Source organism: Peromyscus californicus, unplaced genomic scaffold, assembly GCF_007827085.1.
Source record: "Peromyscus californicus insignis strain IS unplaced genomic scaffold, ASM782708v3 Scaffold_12__1_contigs__length_115047231, whole genome shotgun sequence".
Lineage (NCBI taxonomy): Eukaryota > Metazoa > Chordata > Mammalia > Rodentia > Cricetidae > Peromyscus > Peromyscus californicus.
Genome location: NW_026294413.1, coordinates 74,204,338 through 74,223,923, shown reverse-complemented (window position 1 = coordinate 74,223,923; position 19,586 = coordinate 74,204,338). Strand labels below are relative to the sequence as shown.

General features: G+C 43.0%; 1 long non-coding RNA gene across 1 annotated transcript in view; it reads right to left on the bottom strand.

The window, feature by feature from the left end:
• Positions 1 to 4,326: 4,326 nt before the first annotated feature.
• Positions 4,327 to 19,586, bottom strand: part of LOC128107492 (uncharacterized) — a 46,234-nt gene continuing 30,974 nt past the window's right edge. Inside the window, exons 3-4 of the long non-coding RNA XR_008217103.1 lie at positions 11,955 to 12,721; positions 4,327 to 10,614 (exon numbers count right to left, since the gene is read on the bottom strand). This is a non-coding gene — a long non-coding RNA (uncharacterized LOC128107492). The remainder of the gene's footprint in view (positions 10,615 to 11,954; positions 12,722 to 19,586) is intronic.

Sequence of the window (19,586 nt, the reverse complement as noted above, 5' to 3'; positions counted from 1 at the left end):
AATCAGCACAAAAGATGATTTCACGTGTGTGGTCCCATTGCGAGAGGCAGGCCATGAGACCTAGGGATTCTTGGGTTTTGTGCTCACATCTTTTGCCAGAGCACCAGGCACCCAAGCCTTAGTTACACTCCACCTCTGTTTTGTATGACTGTAAATGAGTATGGCTCAGCTGGCAAATGGTGTCATAAAACTGAAGAGGGACTGTGTCCCTCTAGGCTACCCATCCCTTTAGAAGTGTCTTTATTTGTATTTTCCTGTTATCACTGATGGAAGACACAGTAGTCCGTGGCCAGGCACCCTAGAGGGAACAGATATTCTTCAGGTCACACAGCTGTGACCCCCAGCTCCCCACTTCTCATGTATCCCTAAAGCTTTCTTGATCTGGGTTGGGAAGATATGTTGCTATTAGTTAGAAGTGCTTCTGTCTTCCATGAAAAAGTCTCACTGTGAACCACAGATAAAGCTATTCAAGGAAAGAATGGGGGCAGGAAGGCAAACACTTTGATCATACACACTTACACCTCCCATCAGCAGCAGGACACAAGGATCCCCTGGACTCACAGTGAAATGCAAATTGTGGTGGGTAGGCCTGGGTGGCCTTGAGAGTCAGCGTTCCCAGCAGGGCCACAGGTGGCGTGGTGTCTTCGGACCATACTCTTGAACAGCAAAGAAAAAGAGTATACCAGCTAGTTGTCCACTTTCTTCTTCCAAAGCGCATAAGCAATAGAATTTGTGCTTAAGCGTGAGGATCCTAAACTGGGGCTTCCAGGGCAGGCCTATAATCCTAGTCTCTTGCGAGGCTGAGGCAGGAAGATGGCAGGTTCAAGGCAAGCCTGGGTAACTTAGTTAGACCCTGTCTGTCTTAATCAGGGTTTCTATTGCTGTGATGAAACACCATGACCAGAGTTAACTTAGGGAGGAAAGGGTTTATTTGGCTTATGCTTCCACATCACAGTTCATTATCAAAGGAAGTCAGGACAGGAACTCAAACAGGACAGGAACCTGGAGGCAGGAGCTGATGCAGAGGCCATGGAGGAGTGTTGCTCACTGGCTTGCTCCCCCTGGATTGCTCAGCCCACTTTCTTATAGAGCCCAGGTCCACCTGCCTTGGGATGAAACCACCCACAATGGGCTGGGCCCTCCACATTAGTTACTAATTGAGAAAATGCTCCACAGGTTTTCGTACAGCTTGGTCTTATGAAGGTATTTTCTTAATTGAGATTCGCTCCTCTCAGATGGCATTAGCTTATGTCAAATTGACATAAAACCACGCAGCCCAGTACCCCTGAATCAAAAGTCAAATGAAAACTAAGGATGTAGCTCAGGGTACAGCTGTCTCCTAGCATGCACAAGGCGCTGGCTTCAATACCCAGTACTGAGGTGTTGGGGAGAGTCCTGGAGCTGAACTTCCTACTTTCAAATCCTGGCATCAACAAGTGTCATCCATCTATAACTAAGCATCTGTTTTTTTCCTTCTGGGAAACAGGGTTATTATGAATATTTGCCAGGATGGTGCATTGGAAATCTAAAGAACTGATGAGGGCCTGAAGTACAGCAAATGAGTTGGCAAAAGGCCCTTCACTCCAGAGACATTAGCAGGTCCCCTCTCCAGGAATGACCAAGTGTGGGGAGTGAGGAAGGGCACAAAAGCAGCTCACAGATTTCTGTGTGGACTCGCAGGGTGGCTATGTTCCATCCACATGCAGAAGGAGCAAGTGCAGGTGTGAGGAGGGGGTGATGACACAGGGCAATGGTGTGGACACAGTGTGGGACACATTGAGCTGAGGATCTAGGCTGGAGATACACATTTGAGAGGGCTTACCATGAAGGGACCATGTGGAATAACAAGACAGAAGACAGGACAGAAGTCTGGCCAACCCACGGTGAGGGAGTGAAGGGCAGAAGAGAATCTACAAAGGAAACAACAGAATGAACGATAGGGAAGCAGGAAGAAGAACAGGAAAGTGTGCTCACACATGGTGGGTTGGGAAGCCATGCTACCGCAAAAGGCGGGAGGAGGGGGAGGGAGGAGGAGGAGGGGAAGGAGGAGGGGGAGAAGAAGGAGGGGGAAGGAGGGAGGCGAAAGAAGAGGGAGGAGGAAGGAGGAGGGGGAGGAGGAGAGGAGGAGGGGGAGGAGGGAGGAGGAGGAGGGGGAGGAGGGAGGAGGAAGCATGTTGGGGAGGACAATCATGTAAGGTTTGAACTTCCACTGCAGGTGTCACAGCTGAGCTAGACAAAGACCTTTGAGAGACAGCAGTATGTGGATGCCGTCACAAAGGACCAGAAAGGTTAGAGTGCAACAACTATGTTGTAACTGGAGAAGCAGAATCAGAAGATACACACAGAGGGTGCGCAGTGACGGGGCGGCAGCTAGAAACACAGGAATTTGTACGTGCTGGGGAGGGGACGGTTTCCTAGTTGATGTCAGTCATCTTTTGTTCTTGAAATGTGGCAGTTGGAAAAAGGAAACAGCAACCAGAATCTATGAAAACAAATTGAGAATCTTAGAAATATTTGAAAGCAACTTAAAGCAATACCATAAGAACTAGAGATTGAAAATATCCGTGACAGATGGGCGTGGTGGCACATGCCTTTGATCCCAGCGATCCTGAGGCAGAGGCAGGTGGATCTCTGAGTTCGAGGCCAGCCTGATCTATATAGAGAGTTCCAGGACAGCCAGTGCTACCTAGTGAGACCCTGTCTTAAAAATGAATGAATGAAAAGAAAGAAAACGAAAACATTCATGACAATTTCAAGTGAACATTTACATCTGCATCCCAGAAACTGCAAAGGTCAGAGTTACTATTTGGAAGTAAAATACTAAGTCAAAAGCCTAGGGTTTTTTTTGTTTGTTTATTTGTTTGTTTGTTTGTTTGTTTTAACAGAATAGGACGAGCTACTAGCTGCTGAAAGCCCACATGTGCTGAGAGAAGTCTTAGGGCTGTCCCTTCTGGTTCAGAACGTGTGTCAGCCTGGTTTAGTTGTACACTCCTGCAAATTTCAGCACTTGGGAGGTGGAGGCAGGAGGATCAGAAGTTCCTAGCTGTCCCCAGCTACAAAAGAAGTTACAGGCCAACCTGTAATTTTGTGTTTGTGAACCGCCTTCCCACATTAGCTTTGGCTCTTTCTTACTGTCCTTGCTCTTATGGTCTCTGGATCCAATGGTCGCTGGATCTCGAAGTGCTTGACCACGAGTTCCATGTACTTCAGAGGACAGTATCTTCCGGCATCAGAAGGAACACAACATTGGAGAGACGGCTTAGTAAATAAAGTACTTGCCTCACAAGGGTGAGGAGTGGAGTTTGGATTCTCAGCATCCATGTAAATGCCAACCAAGCAGACAAGGAAACTGCCAGTAGTCCCAGTACCTGGTTTGGGGCAGGATAAACTTGCCAGTACCTGGATAAACCCTTAGGGCACCCGGACTAGCCAGACTACTTAAAATGGCAAACTCTGGATTCAGCAAGAGACCTGACTTTACTAAATAGAATGGAGCTCAATGGAAGAAGACACCTGATGTCAACTTCAGGCATCTACATTCATATACACACCTATGTGCAATACATACATGCACCCATACACATCTGAATGCCATGCATGCCACACACACTTGCAGAAAGGAAGGAAAAAAAGGAAAGTAAAGAAAAAATATTTTTAAAAGAATAAAGACAGGAATATGACCTTGTTTTGTTCATCTTGACACCTCAGGCTGTGGCTCAGCCGGGACCCAGCCCACACAGGCACTTAAATCAATGTTTGTTGAATGAAAGGCAACATAAAATACTGCACTTAATGGGCTCTGCTCAAATCCCACTACTTCAGAGGGCTTCTCCTGATGAATCCCACTCTTGGGAGGTGCTGTACTTGTGGATTTCTGTGTAAGCTTTTAATCTCACCATCTTGCAATTATTATTATTCATGTGTTGTTTTTAATCGCTGCCTTATTAATTGTGGTTGTGTGTGCGAGAGAGTGTGTGCTTGCAGATGTACACAGGCTTCCCTCTCTTGAGTCACTGTGAGTCTTCTAGGTCAGAACCCCTGTGTTCCTTGGTTTCCAATTCCCATACAAGTCGGGATACAGTCAGACTTAAAAGTGCTTGTTGATGTAGTCTTTTTCTTCTTTCTGGGCTATATCTTTAAATATTTGGATCATTATTCCAATAATACCTTAACTCCCAGTCTATATCCTTTTCTATTTCACAGAAAAAAGAGAGAGAGAAACAAAGGAACAAAAAAAAAGACAGGAAGAAAGAAAGAAAAAGAAGAAAGAGGAGAGAGAGAGAGAGAGAGAGAGAGGAGAGAGAGAGAGAGAGAGAGAGAGAGAGACTGGACATATCTGAAATTGAGATTTCATAAAAGAATGATGTTCCAAGAGAACCTTATCCTTCATTCTTCCCTAGAATTCTAGAAGATACTTCCTCTAACAAACTTCAGGTCCAGCTCAGGCTAAATGGTGTGTCACACTCACCTGGTGCACACACACATTGCACTTTAATTCTGTAGATAGCAGAGGAAAACACACTTCCTGCTTCCAGGAAAAAAAAAATAAGTTTATAAGGAGGAAGGCCTAAAAGCAAGATTGTATCTATGAACTCACAGGCTCCTTATGATCGATCGACCACCAATAGCTTCCCTCAAGAGGACGTCTCAGGCACAGCCCTTTGGGAAGGAGAAGCTTTCCAAGACACACAGAATGAACAAGGCCAGGTGCAGTCAACACGTGAAGAAAGGCAAACATCAAAATCAGTCTGATTAACCCGTGAGAACCGCACTCAGTTTTCACACAGCTGACAAGACTCAAGTGAATACCTTTTTATCAACTTAATGCTACCCCCACACAGCCAGCCATTCACTCAGCCAATGTGTATTGAGCACTTGCTGTGTGTCAGGGCCGGACTCAGGTACTAAGGGGCTGGAGAAGAGAAAACACAACCCAGCCAGCTGCCTCGTTCCGACTAACAAACTAAAGTCCTAAAGTCTTCATTTTTCTTTCTTTTTTTAAATTGATGACTGAAATTAAAGGCATGGTTTATGATTTGTACAAACACACGTATATTTGGTTTTGTGAGACAGTGTCTCACCATGTAGCCCTGACTTTCCTCAAATACCCTCCAGCCCAGGCTGGCCTTTAACTCACAGCAATCCTCCTGCCTCAGCCTCCTGAAGGCTGGGATAACAGGTGTGCAACCATCATACCCTACATACCTTATATCAAACTCTAAACATATTTTCTTAGTGCAATATTTTAAGCCTACCAAACAATGATTACATAAAATACAGTGACATAAAATGACCTAGCTCTTAACATATGCGACATACTAAGCCTCTTAGAAAAATATACATTTTCCTAATATTTAGGCATTTATTTATTTATTTATTTATTTATTTATTTATTTATTTAATATTTAGGCTGTTGGAAGTCTTCTGAAACATACAACGTATCATCAGATTGACCAAAATAGCTCTTGACTGAAATTAATAACAAAGTGAGCATCAGTTCATGAGCGAAGATTGCTTTAGCTCTATGAACTACTGGGATGAACAAGGCTACTGTCTAGTGCAGCCGATGTCTCCTCAGGCTGGAGAGGCAAGCTTAGCAAAGCGGGGTGTTTGACTGGTGGCTCCTGCTGGCCCATGTGTTGACATGGTTCTGTGTGTTACCTGTCCGTGTTGTGGTTGTTATAACAAAGCTGCACTGTTGAGGACCCGGAGCTGTACGTCTACTTCTTGCAGGACATGTTTATTGTATTTCTTTCTGTTGGTTTCTCGGTGCATTTTCACGGTGGCACATGACTAGCTGTACATATTTGTTTTCTAGGTGTGTGAGTTGGTGCAAAGAGAGACAGCTGGGCCAGCCTCACCTGTGAGTGGGAGCTTTTTAGAATCCTAAGAACACAGTGTTGATACCTAGGACCTTTGGGCTTCACAGGCTGATTTCCCTTGCTGCCAATTGGCTGGTTTCTTTGCTCTGTTACAGGAACAAGTGAGCTGTGCCGTGTTATGGCAACACCAGCATTATAAACTTAGTTTCAACACCATCAATTTATTAACTTTTAAGTCTCTCTTTTTAAAGAATTTGTCTTCTTAAAGGCATCATTTATTCTGGTGTTTCTTCTACTTAATTTTTTTTTTAATTAGAAACATTTATGTGTGTTTGGCACATGGATGTCATCCCTTCATGTATGACTGTGCACCACATACGTGCAGGAGCCCCATAGAACTCAGAAGAGGGAGTTGGATACCCTGGAACTAGTCATGGATGGTTGCAAATGCCATGCGGGTGCTGGGAGTTGAACCCAGGTCCTTTGCAAGAGCAGCCAGTGCTCTTAACCACTGAGCCACCTCTCCAGAGCTTCTCCCTTTTTCTTTCTCTCCTGGTTTTGTTTTGAGACATTCTTCCTATGCAGCCTTGGCTGACCTGGAATTTGCCATGTAGACAGGTTCTGGTGCTCCCTTTATTTTTATTTTTTTTTTTGGTTTTTCGAGACAGGGTTTCTTTGTGTAGCTTTGCGCCTTTCCTGGAACTCACTTGGTAGTCCAGGCTGGCCTCGAACTCACAGAGATCCGCCTGGCTCTGCCTCCCGAGTGCTGGGATTAAAGGCGTGCGCCACCACCGCCCGGCCCTGGTGCTCCCTTTAAAGGAACATCCCTGGTGGTTGGGTGCTCTGGGGAGAGAAGCAATGCCATTGTTGTGTTAATAGCAATTACAACTTTGCTGTTGTATGAGTGTCACCTTGTGCATAGAGGAGCTGGTATTCCAGGACAAATTGTTTATTTATAACATTTACTTCAAGATTTTTTTTTTTTAGAAAGAAAACAGTCTGCCTCTAGTCAGAAGGTAATAGTAGAAAATGTGCCTGATTAATATTTTTGAGGTCTGCTACTTTGTCCCTGCTCCAACACCTACTCAAAAACTGGCTCTCTCCTTGATTCTTGATTAAAATTCCTTGGATAGCCTCAAAGTACAATCCCTTAGACAAATTTAATTGCCTTTAAAAAAAAAATCAAGCAATAGAAAGCCCAGTAGGAAAACAAGCATTATTCTAGAGAGCAGCCACCCTGAGACAGTTTTGTTAGTGGGAACACATTAGTTTTTCACAAACTAAGCAATGATGGTATTTACAGAACACTTTAGTAAAGGTCAGAGGCTATCTGCCCACAAACCATGCGCTTGCTTTTGGAAAACCTGCTACTCCAACAGGTTTTCCATGGGTGTGTGTCCATGGAAACTTTCAAGATTTTTCGCAGTTTTAAGATATGTAAGATATATGAAATTCGTTTTAATAACAGAGTCACTCAATCAGTCTTCTAGCAGGAATGAGGACGAAACTTTTTTTCCCAGCAAAAATTGTCCATCTTAAGGCATTGAGAACTCAAGATTCTGGTTTTTGGGCCAGCGTTTCCTGAAGTGGGCTCCACTGGTGGGAGTTAGGATTCCTGGGGGCCTTTGCAGGGAGAGAGGTCCAGGAGGTACTGAGAACGCCCTGCAGCTCGATGCTGCAGAAGGGGCCGGCGAAGGCAGAGGGCGCCACCGTGAGGCTCGCATTTCAACGCTTGTCTTTCTGATTGTGGTGGGTTGGAGATCACAGGGAAGCCGTGCTATCAGTAGAGGAGACTTCAGACAGTGTAGTAAAAGGGTAATCCATTTATTTTGAGAGAAGTTTGCACTCCGAGATCATACACGCAGCAGATCACAGAAACACACGCAAGCATGAAATTTAATTTTTAGTAACTCTTTCCCGGGGCTTGCACAGAGAGCCGCAGTGAAAGGGAAATGGTAATCACGACACGGTAATTACAGAGGGTTGGGGAATGAAAAACTTTGAAAAACGTAGTGTTTTCATGATTTACTTAAACATGAGACAGACTTCAGTATTTTAGCAGAAAATGGTGAAATTAACATCACAGAGATAAGATTTTTAAACTTCAAAATCGGGAAGAAAGAATGATGGGCCTGTTTCCCTGTTGTGCTGGGCTCGCTTGGGATGCAGAATCTATAAATGTGATAAATATTGACTTACCCGGCTTCCAACAGATGGAAGGAAACATGTCGTAAAACAAAGCAATACATTTGTGCTTCAGGCATGAAATGAGTGGGAGATTAGACCGGGCATCCCTGGATTAATAAGAGGAAGCAAAGTGGATATTATTGTTTATGCCCAACTGCAGGCCATTTTCAGCAAATAAATATGGGCAGAGAAAGGAAAAATGGACAGAAGGAAGGAGAAAAGGAAGGGAGGGAGGGAGGAAGGAAGGAAAAAGAAAGACAAGAGAGGAAGAGGGCCAGCCCCTGGCTCTCCCCCAGGGCAGTACTAATTCTCCTTTTTAAATTTTTCAGTTTTTAAAAATATTGAAAAATGATAAATATGTTTAAATTTCTTGAAGAATCAAGTTCAACTGAAAGTCTTGAACTAAACAGTCAATGATCACTTGTATCAGAAGGGAATTAGGATTTGGTGTGTCCAATGGGGCTAAGTCAGGATGCTGGCACACAAGCTCACCCAGACTCCAGCATTTCAACATTTCACAGAAGTGGAGTTTCTAAAATTTCTACTCAGATTTTCTCTGAAGACAAAAGGCACAATGTGGTAGACATATAAATTGTATAGACAGCATTTAATACCTGATAGGCATTGTCACACTGGTGTGTGGGTGAATGGTCCTCCATCTGGAAAAGAAAGCTATTGGGGGAAAACAAAACAAAACAACAACAACAAAAAACCACCACCACCACCAACAACAACAACAAAAACCTCTTAGGAAAGTCTGAGTGAAAAGGCCAGTTTTCCTACGTCAGATAAAATACAAGGAGAAAAGGTGAAGGCAAATTTACCAGTTTGGGGTTTGATTGAGACCATTTGTGGGAGTGGTGGCTCGTTTTCACACCAGAAAACTAAATTTTTACATACCAGGCCTTCAGAAGCACAACCCTGGCAGCGAAATGATTTGTCAGATTGTCAAAAGTACAGCCGTCCCTAAGCCAGGAAATTTCTCTGGAGTTTGTGTCTTCCTGCGGCATGATGGCTGGAGTGACAGTCTGGCCACAGATCTGTCTGGCGGCTTCATTAGGCTTCTCTCGCCTGATTGATTAAACTGTATTTAAGAACTACTTTTATTTTTTTCAAGCCTTTTGTCTAAATTAAAAAGGTCGGGTTTGCAAGCAAAGGTCCGCTGCTCCCTTCAGCATGGGACTGTAATTCAGTCACATTATCACTGGTGTTACTGGCTTGTGTGAGACTGATGGCCAGGCTCAGCCACCATGGGCTTTTCTGGGGCAGCCAGGACTCTAAGGGCTGAGGTATTTATTTATTTGCAAGAGAAGAACCAAGTTAAGGGTTCTAGCTGGGGAGCCGTTAATTGCTATGAATAGCAAAACCCTGCTTTTTATTGGAAAAACATGTTTCCGTATGTGGAATACATCTATAGCCTCACATCCACCCTGACTATCGGAGTCAGGGCTTTTTTCTTTAAAGTGCATAGACACCATATAAACCTCCGTATTTTATCACAGTCTATGTTAAAACAAAACAAAACAACAACAACCAAGAAGTCATCTCTCTAAAGTGCTTGGATTCTTGTATCAGGAAAGCAAAAATAGCATTTGCTAGCTTTTTATTGCTCTCTAGAAGAGGTTTTTATTATGTTTGAAACAGAAGAGGACCACACTCCTGAGCCCTCCCGCAAGCATGGCAGATGAACAGGAAACGCAGGCATCTCCTCTTCTTCCCTTCCTCCCTTCAGTGGCTCTTCTGCTGATGTACACGCAAGTCAGGAAAACTCAGCAGAAGAGAAAACATTTTTAAGCTTTTCTAGCTTCATGGGCCATCACTGAAGTCCACTCCACAGTGAGCTCAAAGGAAGAATGCAAAAACTAGCAACTAGGGTTGCTGAACCCTTTGCCTACATACAAGAGAGGGAGAAATTGTCCACAGCCTCTGGTTCGCCTTTGTTTCACACGGCCGGTATTGTTTATGACGTCCGCTTTTATTTCATAATGTATTTACCATGCCTCAGCATGAGGCCAATTCCTTTGTCATGAAGTTGATGAAAGAGGAGAGGTCAGGATGCATCCACACAGGTAGTGAGACTGACTCTGGAGACTGAAGTCTTAGGTCTTCGTGTTAGTGTTTTTCATTTGATACTTACAGAACTTTAAGCTTCCATCTGTTATTAAATTCTATGCAAAATTGATTTTTGGATTAGATTTTAGTGAGTTTTTTTTTCATTTTCAATTATAATTAAATCCTCCATAATCATCAAGGGTTGAGTAGAACTGGTGTTGGCCAGCTCCTACTGAGCATCAGTAACTCAGTGTGAACAAGGTTAGTGAACCATATTAAAGGAACAGTATTGCCTTTTCATTTTCATTTCAATGGGATTCAACTTATAATAAATAAATTTGCATATTGATACTACAAATAAAATTGAAAAATTCACACATACACGTACACACACCAAGTTTCACAAACTTAAAACGGAAACAGTTTCCACTTCTTTGAGAACATTGTTGGGCCATCTGCGCAGCAAATATCAACTTCCTGAAATGGGTTCCCACAGCCTGCCATGGTGACTTGGCTGCCACTGAGGTAGGTGGAGTTTACACATGGGCACTGACTGGAAGATTTTTAAAATCTGACCAAGATTTTTAAAAAATCATATTTAGTGCCTTTTCCAGCTATCATTTGTTAAATTTTCTGGTGCTGAGAAACAAACAAAAAACCTTGCACTAGGAAATGAAACACAGGTAAAAAGATCAAGTCATTACTTAACTAGTATAAATAAGTTTAGCTGTTCTAAAATGATTCTGACAACCCTAATTTCAGTGGGAAATGAAGGTATCTCTTTGGAAGGTACAGAATATAAAAATGTATTTGTTTAGTTGCAAACTTGATTAGTTAAAATGACTGTTTTATCATTAAACTTCCCTTAAAAGGAAAAGTTGGGACACATACCCTAACCCAAGTCTCTGGAAATGTTACACAAGTCTTTTCCTGACAGTTTTATGCTGTGCAAAGCACCAAATAACTCTGAACCTTAAGACTGACTAAAATCACTTCCATAAGGAAAGGTACATGAGACTTCCTCTGTGTCCAGTAAGTCGTCATGTTAATAGTCATTTAGTCAACGGCATTTTCACACAAATACCCGGCTCCTAATGATCAAAGCAATTAATATTCTACGACTTCTACTCCTGATTCAGGACATCAGTAAAATAGGCCAACCACTGTCTATGCAAATCAAAAAGCAAATAAGAACAATTTAAAAATAATTCAGATACCCAAATCTTGAAATTAAGTCAACAATTATGGGTATAAAACTTTTCCGTAGAGCAACCGTGTCAAATTGGTAGAAAGAAAGGAAATGTTTTTTCCATCATTTCTTGAGATGTAGTATGTACCCTTTAAAAAGTATCTATTTTTCATTTGAAAGTCTTTACCAAGTGGATTGAATCTAAATAGCCAGCAATTTGTTCCACTCATAACTCATGTAAGCTTTAAATATGTGTTTTGGGAAAAAAAAGGGGTATGTTAATATTGATGGACATATTTGGCAAAGCACTATCAGCTGTATATAAAAGCTATTCCAAACAGCCTCTTTAATAAGACAGGAGATGAAAAATAACCAGCATGCAACAGTATGTATTTACTTAGGAGGCACACTATACTTAGGAGCGTTCTAATGAATAAGAAATGTTTTATTTCCTGTGTCTGAGACACAAAGCCAAATCATCAAGAGTCAAAGCAACTCAAAGTATTAGGTAACAATCAGTAAACTTGGGCGAGATTCTTTTTCCCTCTCAAGTTTAATTGGCTCATTGTTCCCAAGAACTATAACCCGTGGGCTTGGTGGCAGTGCCGAAGTCTACTCCCATAAAGGGAGATTAACGTACTCTGGAACTCTGCGCTAATCCTTGTTTTGAGTTAACTCAAGCAGATTGGATTAGTAATTCTTACCTACCACCCACCAGAAGGGACCCCAGCTTCTTCTCTTTGACAGCATGTGGGATTGTACACCTTCTAGGCAACCTCTTCCTCTGAAAGCATTCTCGAGGCGAGAGGGAAGGAACTGTGTTCAGAGGGAAAGGAACTGTTGTAGATGATGAGGGTAAAAGCCCAGGACTCTTGAAGCTGCACCTGCTGGTTGTCCATTATCATTTTGGTGAGCCTTTGGTTAATGCAGGCTGTGGTCAGGTACTCTGAGTTCATTGAACAATTCCTCATCCGGGAACTGGCTTCCCTTTCCCCAACATCTGGGGAAGGCTCTTGCTCCTCAACTATTTCAATGTCCTTTCTTTCTCTCCTCAACTCTCAGACAAGATCCTGAAAAAATGAACTGAGTAGTTTTCCAGGAGGCCCATGATCGTCCCATTCTTAAGGGTCCCAGGGTGACACAGATGTCAGTCAGTGTGGAGCACTAACGGAGACCACCTGTCCTTAACACCAAGAAATACAGGACCCGGATCATATAGGCTGAAGCAGGTCACCGAAGAGTCTCCATTGTCCATTTGTGAGTAATGCTACAAAATCCCTTTTGATTCCTACCTTTAATTTTCTAAAAATCACATACTGACCACGACTACTCACGGCCTGTGCTGTGCTATTCCAGTCTCTGCAGAATAGCCTAGAAATCCGGTACTGTCCCCATTTTCTTGGAAGCCTTCACTCTAAAGCAGCCAGATGGCCCTTTGTCATGATGAGACACAGTCAGTAACTTTTTACCACTAAAAAATATAAAAAACAGACAAAACAGTCCATTTTCTGCTGTCAGGTGAGATCTAAATATTAACTCTTTACATTATTCAAAATAACCACAGGAATAGAATTTGAAGCAGGACTGCCAATAGGTTTAATGGATTAAAAATTATTTTTAAAGGATCAGTTGTTTAGAATTACTGTGTTTCGTTCTTTCTAAGTGAATTCTAGCTAAATGAAAAGTACTGCTAAGTAGTCGTTAACTGGTGGGTAATGACCTGCGGTTTGGAGGAATTTGGAAGGGGCAGATAATCACTTAGCACCTGGGTGGTGCCCAGCATAAGGATGGACAATTGATATGCAACCCCAGGCAAACAGACAATAGGGTCCCATTTGCACAGGGCAGACTGAGAAGTTATGTCAGGTGCCCGGGGTCACTCAGTCAGCATGGGATTTGAACCTCTGTTGACTGTAGTTCAGTGCACCTATCATTCCAGTACCAAGTTTCGGACATTTCTCATCATAGAATAAGAAGTTAAAGATTCTGAACAGATCCTATTGACTGAAGGAAGGAGAGGAAGGAGAGGCCGGACTGAAAGGTGAGCTTTGAGCAAGGTGTCCCCGGAAGGGGCAGAGAGGCAGGTCTTTGGAATGTTCTTAGCAGCCAGGATTGTCTACAATAGCAAATAATCTAGATACATAAAAAGGTATGCAAAAAATGGAGGTGTGCACTTCAAGACACAGCATCACTGCCTCCAAACTGTAAATCCCTCCTCCTTTCCCCGACTGACACAGCTCCGTGATGGCTTAGGGTCCAGTGAAGACACCTTCCTCACTCCCAGAACAGCACCAACTTTAGACCCAGGTGCTGTTGTTAGGGCCTCAGTCTTGTTGTCAACGGCCCTGGCATCTTCATCTAATGATACCACATTATCCCTCCTTCTCTCCAGTCCTCTGTGACCTTCTACCACCATGGGATGGGCAGCCCTCTGCTGGAGTCCCTCTCAGGGGCAACATGACCTTCCTTCCTCCCTTCCTTCCTTCCTTCCTTCCTTCCTTCCTTCCTTCCTTCCTTCCTTCCTTCTCCCTCCCTCCCTTCTTCCCCTCCCTCCTCCACTCCTTTCTCCCTTTCTTTTCTTTCTTCTTTCATTTTTTTTCCCCAGGATTTAACATCTTTAATAAGAGGCTGTGTTTGAAATCTGCCTCAGAGGTGGTAGCTGAGACATCGTTGTCTTCACCTAACCCTGTACACCATAACTTGCTGAATGTAGAATGAAGAAAAATCGCAGAAGCTGCCATGCTGTTTCTGGAAATAGTGCATCTGTAGAATTCTTGACGGCACAGAGGAAACTGGGTAGAAAATTCGAGTTTCCTTCAATGGCTCACGCTTTCCTTCCCTTGATTATTGTTCTCAAGAATGATACTGTTACTTCCAAAAACTGTGCCTCAGTACGATGAGCACTACGAGTGGGCTGATCCAGAAGGAGTAGAAAAGTCTCAGTTGATGCCACAGTCCTTAACGCCACAAGTGCATCCTTTGGATTTTTTTTTTTTTATTTTTGGAAAAATTTGCCCCAAAAGAAGCATGCATGAAATGAAAGTGCACAATATACCACAATGTCCCAGTTTCTCCCCATCCTGTGCTTATTTGGGGGCCCAAGTGAAAGAGTTTACATTTTTCTTATTAAATTCCTTCTTGTTAGATTTGGTCTATTAAGATATTTTTAGATTCTGATTCTGTCACATAGCAAATAGCTTTTCCAATATGCTCCGGGGCATTTGCAAGTGTGATTAGCTTACATATCTGGTACATCGTTATCCAGGTTATTAATGAAAATGGTGAGAGCAGACGTGTGGGCCTGGTAAACACCAGTGTCTAACCCTCTGTTCAGAGTGACATTCACAGGGGGACTCCTGCATAGTCAAGATCCAAACAGAAAAACAGAAACCACCGTATCATTCAAAACAGGAAGAAATTAATGTAGGGCAGTTGTTTCAAAACCCACAGAAAATCTGAAGAATAACACAACCCCACTAGAGACTGCAAGAGCAGGAAGCTGCTGTCATTCAGAGGCTGGAGTCACCAAGTGGACTGTGTTGGTGGATCCCATCAGCAGAAGATAGAGCCAAGGACCAGCAGGCATGCCCAACAGCCTGAGTTTGATCCTCAGAATCCATAACGGAAGAACAAAACTGACTCCTGAAGGTTGTCATCTGACCATATACATGCCGTGGCGTTTGCACACCTGTGCTGTCACATGTGAGCACACAATAATAACACACACACACACACACACACACACACACACACACACACACACATATATATATATATGGGACCCCACAGAAGAGGAAGTAGAAAGAATGGAAGGGTCAAAGGGAATGGGGGACACCAGGAGAACAAGGTCCTCTAAATCAACTGAGCAAGGCTCATGTGAACTCGCAGAGACTGAAGCAGTAAACACGGGGCTGACATGGGTCTGCACATGACTTCTGTGTACATATTGTAGCTATCAGCTTAGTGTTTTCATGGGACTTCTGAGTGTGTGAATGTGTGGGTCTCTGATTCTTGTGTGTTCTCTCGAGGCTCTTTTATTTCTCTATTGTCTCATCTTGTCCAACTTCAATGTGATGGTTTTTGTTTTATTTTATTTTATTGTACTTTGTTATGTTTGGTTATTATCTCCTAGAAGCCTGTTCTTCTCTAATGAGGGTCAGAAGGGGAGTGGATCCAGAGAGGAGGGAAAGTGGAGGAACTGGGAGGAGCAAAGGGAATAGAAACTGTAATCAGGATGTAGTCTATGAGAAAAGAATCTATTTTTAATAAAAGGAGGGAGAGTTGGTAAAGCTGAGAAGTTGTAGCCATGGTGGGAGCTGCCACCAAAGGCTTAGTTTCCCTTCTGTTAAGTCCACTGGCTGGGAGCTGGCTGAGGCAGGGTCTTGGCAACCACAGCTTGGTTAGATCAACTGCTGTGCTTTAGATCAGAAGGGGAGTAGATTTGAAGTCAGACATCCAGGACTATCATTGCCCTCTCCACTCAGTTACTCTCCCACTTAGCATTTTATCTCTTCAAACTGCGTGATATTCATTATCTCTTTGGATAGGCTTGTTTAGCCAGTTACCGATGAATTATTTCTGAATCCAAGATCATTTTTCTGTTTTGTTCACAAGAAAACAAGGGAAAAAGTCAATGTGTTCAAATGAATAATACCAACCTAGAGGACTTATCCTTGTAGACTGATATTCTACCAAGTGAAGAAATTAAATTACTATGCACTAAGTCTTGATGATTTTCACTTGCCCACCCACAACCTCACAAGCTACAGGCTAAGGGGCAGTATATATCTATAAGCCCAGTATAGATCTTCTGGATTGCTCGCTGAACATGTAGGCTACCCCTGCTCACTTACACTTGACACCTGAAAGGCAGTGATGAGCTGAGCTGTTGTGAAGGCAACCGGATGGTCTCTGAAGTGTGAAATATTTATTTTCTGATCTTTACAGAAAAAGAAAAGGAAGAAAGAAGTAACCCTGCTTTACAATTTGCAGACTTCAACTATAGCTTCCAAATAGCAGACACTGTCCATCTCATCCCATCCTGCTCCTGCCCCTCTGTCCTTTTATCCCTCACAAGTGCTTGGCATGCGTTTGTGTGCTTGTAGAACACATGCCTTGAAATCCTAATGGCCAATATGATGGCATTAGGTCATGAGAGTGGAACCCTCAGAAGTGGGTCTGGTGCCCCCAGAAGAGGAGACCTGAGGGATCTCCTTCATTCCCCTCTGGGACAACACAGTACGAAGATGCCCTACAGAAAGCCAGGAAGTGTGCTTTTATCATAAGCTTCATCTCTGAGGCAAGCCCACCCTTCCAGCCTCCAAGAACCATGGAAAATAAAGTTCTGTTATTTAAACTGCCCAGGAATCTGTCACAGTAGCCTGAACTGACTAAGATCGTAGCTGGCCAGTGTCACTGCCCTGTCTCTTCCTGGGGGAATGTAAAACATTCCCACAATGGTCCACGAGCGCGCTTACGTAAAAGGATTCCTCATTATTCCCTTAACATTATTACCTGTCTACCCCCAGTCAATCCTGCTTGATTCTGCCTTGCTGGAATCAGCCCACGGAGGTGTTTGCAGGTTCTTCTCTTTTCTGGTGAACTCTGAAGCCACAGCAGGCACATGGCTTTGTGTTTGCTGTTCCGTTGGCCTGGACAGCTCTTGTCCCAGATATCAACCAGGGGGCTCCTTTGCTGAGGAATCACGTCTCATGGGTCCTTTTTCTGACGTTTCCAATCAGAACTGTGACAGCTTTCTTCTCTCTGCACGGTGTCCTCATCCCCTTCTAGGATTTGCTTTCTGCCAAAGTATTGTCATCCTGTGACACAGTGATTTGCTTTGGGTCTGTTATTTCCCTAGCCCCCAAGGGCACGATTTTTGTACTGCTTGTTCACTAATGTATCCCTAGGGCCTGAGGCAATGTCAGGGAAATAATAGGTATGAAATATTTTTATTTTTCTTTTCTTTTCTTTCTTTTTTTTTTTTTTTTAAAGACATAGCCTTACATATCCCAGCCTGGCCCTGAACTTGCTATGTAGCTGAAGATAACTTTGAATTTCTGATCATCCTGCTTCTGCTTCTCAGGTGCTTGGATTATAGGTGTTCACCACACCTGGCTTATGAGATCCTGGGCATCAAACCTAGGGCTTGTGCATGCTAGGCAAGTACTCTACCAAATGAGTTACTACACATGCCTAGGCCTACAATGAGTGTTTTTCAGAATGAAGGAATTTCCAGACAGGAAGTAACTCAGGTAGAGTCAGTGTCTACTTTCTTATCATTCCTATAGTTGGATCAACAAAGAGAATTTCGATATTTCTAAAATATTGTTCATCAGTAAGGTTCTCTTGGAACTAGAGCACAAGTTAATCATCAAGGAGTTTGTAGTCAACATTTTAAAAACCAACATTAAACTGGGCAGTGGTGGCACACGCCTTTAATCCTAGTGCTCAGGAAGCAGAGGCAGGCAGATCTCTGTTAGTTCAAGGCCAGCCTAGTCTACAGAGCAAGTTCTAGGACACAGGGCCACACAGAGAAACTCTGTCTCAAAAAACAAAACCAACAAACAAAATAACAAAAGCAAAACAACAACACCTCCCCCGCACCCCAAACATTAAGTAACTTTGACAGGAGCCTGGTGCAGTAGCTCAGCAGGTAAACGCTTGCTGGCTGTCAAACTGACGGCCGGAGTTTGATTCCCAGGACCCACTTGGTTGAAGGAGAGAATTGACTTCCACATGCACGCACAGCTTGTGGAACCCCTCTCACACACACTTAACTAAAAGTAATTTGAAGGTTCTTTTGCTTTGTTTTAAAGAGCCTCAAGAGAAGCAGCCTGGGTGTTGTGGGTAACAACTCTAACCTTTAATTGTTGGTTCCGAAGACTTCTCCTCAGCACATTTCATCAGTGACTTTTCTTTAATAAAATGTCTGTGATGTATAATTTAAGCCCGTGTGGGTATGACAAGCGTATCTAAGGAGCTCCGAGATGTGCTTTTATGACTCAAGGAGCCACAGGAAGCCCTCCCAACACCTACTTTAGAAATACTAGAAAATATCTCAAAGTGACAAAAGACACTTAAAAACAGTTGACACCCGAGAGAATGCTATGGCTTGGGGACATTGTGTCTGAAACCTGTCACAGGTCATTTGGTTGCTCACTTTGTCTACAACACTCTTGCTTCTTTCTCTGTGTCCGGAGATTTCTCATTCTTAGACCCCAGGGTCCTCACTGCGCCCTCTAGGTGTACTTCCCCACACCAGAAGACTGCCACAAATGATCTCTTTTTTGTTTGTTTTTGTTTTGTTTTGTTTTGAGGATTTATTTTATTTTTCATTATGTGTATATTCGTGGGGTAACTGGTTTACATGTGACTGCTGGTGCCCATGAACTCCACAGAGGGGTGGGATCCCCTGGAGCTGGAATTACAGAGGGCTGGGAACCATTCAACATGGGTGCTGTAAGGACACAAGTGCTCTTAACCACTGAGCAATCTCTCCAGCCCTGCCCCCATCATCTCTTCTAATGCATGCTCTGTGACAGTCATTATGATGTTTCCATATGTTTTTTTCTCTCCTAGAACTGAAGCTAGAAGTGTGCAGGAGTTGTGATTTGCACAGTGCTTTTTTTTCCTTGTGGGTTTCATCACTTCATGCGCAGAGTAAACAACAAAGCAGGACATCTGACTTTGAAAAAAAATTAATATTTATTTGTGCCTATTTCTTCTCCTATTCCAAGTCCATAAAGAGGTTTTTAAAGTAACAAAAGTTCAAACTCTTTATATGCTGGAGAGTCTTGCCTGATGAAATAGCTAGGTTAAATCAATTTGACTGGACAAATGTTTAGTTCACTGTCAACCAATACCATTGGCTTTGAGACTGTTTTCCTGATCAAGCTGGCATTTCTAATATTTTGCAATATCCAAACCATTCATATGTTTTCAATGTTGATTTCTTCTCCGTGTAGAACTTTTTCTTTTTATTCTAAGCCATTAGCACTCCTTTGTTGTCGTCGAGAGAAAGTCTTGCAAGATAGCTAGGCTGTCCGATAACCAGCCTCTTGCTCGGCCTCCCGGGTGCAGGACTGTAGCACGTTTCCACACACAGCTCTTGCATGTCCTGTGCGCCAGTGTTTACTTGGTTCACGGTCAACATGTCTCTCCTTTCAGAATGTGGCTTGAGAATAACACTTGCCTGAGTCTCTCTTGAGAAAATGTGTGAATGTTTCCTTTTTTTTCACATTTTAAAATGATCATTTTATTTAACCTTATAGAACCTTTCTGTGAGTGAACAGACAGGTAGAATATTGTTTAAGGCCCAGAAGATGCCATCTTAA